Genomic DNA, 7,750 nt, shown 5'->3' with positions numbered 1-7,750 from the left:
TCTCAGCACTTTGGGTGGCCAAGGCAGGTGGATCACCTGAGGTCAGGTGTTCAAGACCAGCCTGGCCAACATGGTGAAATCCCGTCTCTACTAAAAATACAAAAAATGAACTGGGCATAGTGGTGCGTGCTTGTAATCCCAGCTACTCCGGAAGCTGAGGCAGGAGAATCACTTGATCCCGGGAGTCGGAGGTTGTGGTGAGCCAAGATTGTACCACTGCTCTTCAGCGTGGGCAACAGAGCCAGACTTTGTCTCAAAAATAAATAAATAACAGACGTTATGTATACCAGCATAGACAACAAAATGAGACCACATCTGTATAAAATATTTAAAAATTAGCCACTTGCAGCTGGGCGCAGTGGCTCACCTGTAATTCTAGCACTTTGGGAGGCTGAGGCGGGCAGATCACAAGGTCAGGAGTTCGAGACCAGCCTGGCCAACATGGTGAAACCCTGTCTCTACTAAAAATACAAAAACTAGCCAGGCATGGTGGCGCATGCCTGTGGTCCTAGCTACTCAGGAAGCTGAGGCAGAAGCATCGCTTAAACCCGGGAGGCAGAGGTTGCAGTGAGCCAAGATTACACCACTGTACTCCAGGCCTGGGGACAGAGCAGACTCTGTCTCAAAAAAAAAGGTCAAGCAGTCACTACACCTGTAATCCCAGCACTTTGGGAGGCCAAGGGCTGGATCACGAGGTCAGGAGATCGAGACCAGCCTGGCTAACACGGTGAAACCCCGTCTCCTACTAAAAATACAAAAATTAGCCGGGCCAGGGCGGGCGCCTGTAGTCCCACCTTGCTCGGGAGGCTGAGGCAGGAGAATGGCGTGAACCCAGGAGGTGAGCCAGAAGAAGTTGAGATCAGGCTACACCAAGAGACTCCAGCTGCATGCGAGACTCTGTCTCAAAAAAAATAAAAAATAAAAAATTAGCCAGGTGCCATGGTGCTCACCTCTAGTCTCAGCTACTGAGGCTGAGATGGGAGGATCACTTGAGGCCAGGAGTTCAAGGCTGTAGTGAGCTATGATGCTATGATTGCCCCACTGCATTCCAGCCTGGGCAACAGAGTGAGACCCTGTCTCACCAAAAAAAAAAAAAAAACGTGATGTGCAGTTCTAGCCATAATTGGAAAAAAAATTTAAAAAACAACCTACATGTCTATAATAGAGCTTTCAAGAGAAACAAACAGGAAATCAGAATATATATGCATATATACATATATATACATATGCATATATATTCTCTATATATACATATATAGATGTATATAGAAAGAGAGGGAGAGAGAGAGAAAGAGAGATATTTATTAAAAGGAATTGGGTCACATGATTATGGAGGCTGACAATTTCTAAGACCTGCAGTGGGTTAGCAAGCTGGAGACCCAGGAGAGCTGATGGGTAGTTTGAATTTGAAAGCTGGCAGACTCAAGACCCAGGAAGAGCTGGTGTTTTGGTTTGAGCCAGAAGACGGGAAAATGCCAGCGTTCCAGTTGGAAGGCAGTCAGGCAGGAGAGATTCTGTCTTACTCAGGGGAGGGTTAGGCTATTTGTTCTCTTCAGGCCTCCAATTGATTGGATGAGGCCCACCCCTATTAGGGAGGGCAATCTGCTTTACTTGGTCTACTGATTTAAATGTTAATTGCATCCAGAAGCACCCAGAATGATATTTGACCAAATCTCTGGGCATCCTGTGGCCTACTTAAGCTGACATATAAAATTAAACATTGCAGTGTCCTACAATAGGACAACAGGATATAACACAACCATTAAAATGTTAATTTTGAAGGCTAAGGAAAATAAGCATGGTAAGGAGCTGAGTAGAAAAATAAATCACAGAATACCAGCTTGTGCCTACCGTTGCACCAGTGAAATGTGTGCACACATGGGTGAAGAATAGGTAGGAATAGGAAGAAATAAGAGCAGCTTTTGTGCTAAGCTGTTGAGATTACAGGAAAGAATTTACCTTTTTCCTTTAATTTTTAATAATACAATTGTTTAAAAATCAAGAAACTGAAAATCCTAGGTGCAGGAGTTTCCAGGAGGAGGGAACAGTAGTTGCAAGTGGTACCTGACACATCGTCTACATTCAATAGCTATTGAATAAATGAATAATTGCCACTGTTTTCTGCTGCATTCCCCCAGAAGCAGATTGTGATACAAGGATTTTTTTTTTTTTTGAGACAGGGTCTCGATCTGTCACCCAGGCTGAAGTGCAGTGGTGCGATCTCGGCTCACTGCAACCTCTGCCTCCCAGGTTCAAGCAATTCTCTGCCTCAGCCACCCTAGTAGCTGGGAGCTTGCGCCACCATGCCTAGCTAACTTTTGTATTTTTAGTAGAGACAGGATTTCACCATCTTGGCCAGGCTGGTCTTGAACTCCTGACCTCAGATGATCCATCTGCCTCGACCTCCCAAAGTGCTGGGATCATAGGCATGAGCCACTGCACCCAGCCTGTGATACAAGGATTTGAGGGCAAGTTGTTTATTTGGGAGGTAATCACTGGTAGGAGAGTGGGGAAGTGAGGCTGAGAAGAGAAAGAAGCCAATATAGGGCACTTCAGTGAGGTTACCATTGAAGACAACTCCATGGGACCTCTGGGAGAATGTGGGGAGCAGGCTTCAGGTTTGTCTCGCAGAGGACAAGAAAGGAGTTTTAATCTCCCAACTCTCATTCATCTTGGTTGAAAGGGCTGCTCCTGGGGGCATTATCTCCTTGGCATTTTCAGCCTGCCCCAAGCAAGGGTCCATCACACCTCTGTGGCTAGTGCAAGCCCTCAGGCAGAGAGTCACAGGTGCTTGCAGTTAGAAGCTGTTGATTATATCGGAACATTGAGTGCTGCAAGGATAGGGTGGGGCACTGAGGACACTTGCAGAGTTTATCGTTATTGAACACCTGCATGATTCAGGCACTTAGAGAATAATTTCTCTCATTCCCACAACAGGGTTACGCAGTGAATATTATTAGTGAAGAAACTGAAGCTCAGAGAGGTTGTGACTTGCTCAGAGTCATGCAGGGCAAAGCACAGAATCAAGTAAGTTATTTGAACTAGAAAGATTTTTTTTTTCTCTTCCTCTTGCTACCTCCCAGTAAACTCAACGCTTTCTAGATAAACTCACCAAAAAAAGTAAAATGATGACATCTGAGAGGTAACAACAATTCAGTAAGATCAGCTTCAAAACAGCATAACTATTTAGGTCCAATCACATAATCAAAAAGTATCAAAATCTGTAAGAGAAAGAGAAAGTCAGTATGGGGAGGAGGGCATCTACCAGGGCAGAAATACCAATACCAGCTGACTCAAGCCAGGGTCAATAAACCCACACCTACTGCTTTCCAAAAGATTAAAGAAGAAATTATGACCATGAAAGGAAATTTGTAGGTACTACGAGAAAAGCAAATCTGTTTGTCATTCCCTCCCTCAAAATTCTTCAATGGTTCCCAATTTCTTTCAGTATAGTTCCCTTAGTAGAGCATGTAAATACTTTGAGATTTCGCCCTTGCCAACCTCTCCATGCTCATCTTCTACCATTCACTCACAGCCATGTAGAACTACTTACAGTCCTCAGAACAGCCCATCTCTGGTCACAGCCCTGAGCCCTTGTAAGGGCTGTTTCTGCTACCTGGAATTCCATCTTCCTCTCTTTTCCGCCTGGCTAATTCCTTACTTGTTATTCAAGGCTTAGCTTGGTCATTACCTATTATAGTGAAGTTTCTCAATCTTTTAAAAACCATACTCCTAAATAATATATACAAATATCTCATAATAGCCTTCCCATGAAACTCTATTTCCTTCTGAGAATTGCTGATAAACAAAATTTATAATCTACCTTCTGAATATCTCCACCATCTGAGATGATTTTATATTTACTTTTTTTTTTTTTTTTTTTTGAGACAGAGGACTCTGTCACCCAGGTTGGAGTGCAGTGACACAATCTCAGCTAACACCAACCTCTGTCTTCCGGGTTCAAGCAATTCTCCTGCCTCAGCCTCCCAAATAGCTGGGATTACAGTTGTGTGTCACCATGCCCAGCTAATTTTTTTATTTTAGTAGAGATGGGGTTTCATCATGTTGGTCAAGTTGGTCTCGAACTCCTGACCTCAGGTGATCCACCCACCTCAGCCTCCCAAAGTGCTGAGATTACAGGCGTGAGCCAATGTGCCCAGCCATTTTTTTTTGTATGTTTACTAGAGACGGGGTTTCACCATGTTGGCCAGGCTGGTCTGGAACTCCTGACCTCAAATGATCTGCCTGCCTCAGCTTCCCAAAGTGCTGGGATTACAAATGTGAGTCACTGCACCCAGCCTATATTTACTTTTTATAAATTATTAATTATAGATTATGAAAGTTCTTTTTACTTCTCCAAATATAAAAGTCTCATAATATTGACTTTTTTTCAGTCTCTCCCCTTCAGATTAAAGATTCCCCACAGCAGCTTCTGTATCCCTTCCCCCTCCACTCGTCCCAAGATGAGAATTGCTATTCTATAGGAAATTTTTCAAGATGCCAGGCTAAGGTAGGTACCATCTCTCTGTTCACCAAACATCTTATATACACGCCTTTATATTAACTCTTTCACATTGTTTTGAATATGTTGATTTAACTCTCCACTGAATTCCATAATCAAAGGAATAGATGTATATTAAGGCTCTACAATCAGTACAGTTCCAGGCACTGTACTAATTATGTGAGGTATTACCCTCCTCAGGAGGAAAAAGAGGACAGGGCTATGAAATCTATCAAGTATGGATCCAACTAGTAAGTGATGAAGCTAAACTGCAGGCTCCATGTGCTTGACCTCAGAGTCTGTGCTCCTTTGCTAAAGAGTGTTTCCTGCCTGAGGCAGAGGCTGCGCAGAGCTATCTATCCACCTACTTAGCGCAGTGCCTGAAACATAGTAGGCATATCATATGTTGGAGGTGAACAAAAGAGCCAAAAACATCAAGAAAAGCAATACAAACTTGAATAGATGTCACTGAGCAAAAAAGTGATTGAGAAGAAACAGCAAGCCAGAAACACAAATCACAGGGGGACGTAACGGAGGCAGGTCGGAGCCGCTGCAGTCGCCATGCCCCGCGGTAACCAGCGTGAGCTCGCCCACCAGAAGAATATGAAAAAGCAGAGCGACTCGGTTAAGGGACAGCGCCGAGATGACGGGCTTTCTGCTGCCGCCCGCAAGCAGAGGGACTCGGAGATCATGCAGCAGAAGCAAAAACAGGCAAACGAGAAGAAGGAGGAACCCAAGTAGCTTTGTGGCTTCGTGTCCAACCCTCTTGCCTTTCGCCTGTGTGCCTGGAGCCAGTCCCACCACGCTCCTGTAGTGCTCACAGGTCCCAGCACCAATGGCATTCCCTTTGCCCTGAGTCTGCAGCGGGTCCCTTTTGTGCTTCCTTCCCCTCAGGTAGCCTCTCTTCCCCTGGGCCACTCCCAGGAGTGAGGGGGTTACCCCTTCCCAGTGTTTTTTATTCCTGTAGGGCTCACCCCAAGGTATTAAAAGTAGCTTTGTAATTCCTTGAAAAAAAAAGAAAGAAAGAAACACAAATCACAGGGCATTTGCACAGAGATTCAAAACAAAACTAAAAAGGCACAAAACAATGCAAGAAAAACTAAAAGATTTAGAACATAGATTAGAAAAATTGAAGTGAAAACAATAAGGAAACTATAGGAAATAGAGAAGGCTGACAATGTGCAAGTCATCATCAGAGAAATAAGGGAAGAAAACATAGCTGAATAGAAAAAAAACTGCATTATTTTTGTGATCATCTGTTTACTCTATTTCCCTTTTAAGATAGTCGGTTTCGGCCGGGTGCGGTGGCTGATGCCTGTAATCCCAGCACTCTGGGAGGCCAAAGTGGGCAGATCACAAGGTCAGGAGCTTGAGACCAGCCTGGCCAACATGGCAAAACCCTGTCTCTACTGAAAATACAAAAATTAGCCAGGTGTGATGGCAGGCGTCTGTAATCCCAGCTACTCGGGAGGCTGAGGCAGGAGAATCACTCGAACCTGGGAGGCAGAGATTGCAGTGAGCTGAGATCATGCCATTGCACTGCAGCCTGGGCAACAAGAGCAAGACTCTGTCTCAAAAAAAAAAGTCAGTTCCATGAGGGTAGGAATCATCTCTCTCTTGTTTGTTATTATATCTTCAGTGTTTAACACACTGTGTGACATAGGTAAGAGCTCTGCCAATATTTTGTTGAATAAAAGAAAGCCAAGCACAGATAATGAGAAGACATGTAAAACCCCATCAAAGAAAGATGCCTGTGGTGTTTTTAAAGCATTGCCTAAAGAGCTGGAGTCTACGCTTTTTAATCTGGGGAAGAATTATGGGTTCTTTAGTCACAGAATCTGACAGAAGTGCTGCGATGTAACCTCTAAGACTAGGTCAAAAAGCTGATGATGCTTCCACCTGGTTATCTCGGACTACTTATTCTCCAGATATTTCCTCTAGGAGCCCAGTCATCACACATCGTATGGAGAGGCCCTGTGGAAGCACACCAGCTGACAGGCAGCTTCAGTTATCCCAGCCCCATAGACATATGGGGGATGAAACCCCCAGATGACTCACCTTCCAGCTATGTGGGTCTCTTCTTGCTGAGATCCCAGACGTTGTGGAGCAGAGGCAAGCCAACCACCCTGTGTCCTCTCAAAATTACTGACCCATAGAATCCATAAACATAATAAAATTATTGCTATGCCATCAAGTTTGGGGTGGCTTATGATGTAGCAGTAGAATAATCAGAACAATATCCACGCTTTCTAAAGATATCTCTTTGTCGGGTGTTTAAATTTTTATTCATATATTTATTTATTTATTTTATTCTTATTATTTTTTGAGACGGAGTTTGGCTCTTGTTGCCCAGGCTGGCGTGCAGTGGTGCGATCTCGGGTCACCGCAACTTCCACCTCCTGGGTTCCAGTGATTCTCCTGCCTCAACCTCCCACGTAGCTGGGATTACAGACATGCGCTGCCACGCCCGGGTAATTTTGTATTTTTAGTAGAGACAGGGTTTCTCCATGTTGGTCAGGCTAGTTTCAAACTCCCAACCTCTGGTGATCTGCCCACCTTCGCCTCCCAAAGTGTTAGGATTACAGGTGTAAGCCACCGCACCCAGCCTAAAAAATATATATATAATTTTTAGAGATCCAAAGATAAGAATGATCTTTTTTTTTTTTTTTTTTTGAGACGGAGTCTTGCTCTGTCACCCAGGCTGGAGTGCAGTGGCCAGATCTCAGCTCACTGCAAGCTCCGCCTCCCGGGTTTAATCATTCTCCTGCCTCAGCCTCCGGAGTAGCTGGAACTACAGGCGCCCGCCACCTCGCCCGGCTAGTTTTTTGTATTTTTTAGTACAGACGGGGTTTCACCGGATTAGCCAGGATGGTCTCGATCTCCTGACCTTGTGATCCACCCGTCTCGGCCTCCCAAAGTGCTGGGATTACAGGCTAGAGCCACCGCGCCTGGCCTAAGAATGATCTTAAGACTTGCTCCTGAGATGTTGTATAAGAGGAAGAGTTACAAGGAAATCTATGAGAACTGAGGTCTTGCTTCATCAGGTTGACTTTTCTCTTTGAAGGCAACAGGAAATCATGTCACGGCCTACAAGCTCACAGACACTCATAATTTCCATAATGTCCCTGCCCTGTACAGATCACTAGGAGGAGCAGTGGAAATCAAAGAGCACAAACCTAGAGAATGAAAACAAAGATACAGCCGGGCGCGGCGGCTCACGCCTGTAATCCCAGCACTTTGGGAGGCCGA

General features: G+C 44.8%; 1 pseudogene across 1 annotated transcript; it reads left to right on the top strand.

Annotated features, from left to right (window-relative positions):
- The first annotated feature begins 5,031 nt into the window (after positions 1–5,031).
- LOC116273668 lies at positions 5,032–5,736 on the top strand (annotated as a pseudogene). Its single transcript, XR_004181989.1, has one exon. The product of XR_004181989.1 is annotated as a small EDRK-rich factor 2 pseudogene (transcript).
- Positions 5,737–7,750: the final 2,014 nt, after the last annotated feature.

This window comes from Papio anubis, chromosome 2 (genome assembly GCF_008728515.1).
Source record: "Papio anubis isolate 15944 chromosome 2, Panubis1.0, whole genome shotgun sequence".
NCBI classification, from domain to species: Eukaryota; Metazoa; Chordata; class Mammalia; order Primates; family Cercopithecidae; genus Papio; species Papio anubis.
The sequence above is the reverse complement of the archived record's forward strand: the minus strand, read 5'-3'. Positions and strand labels throughout refer to the sequence as shown.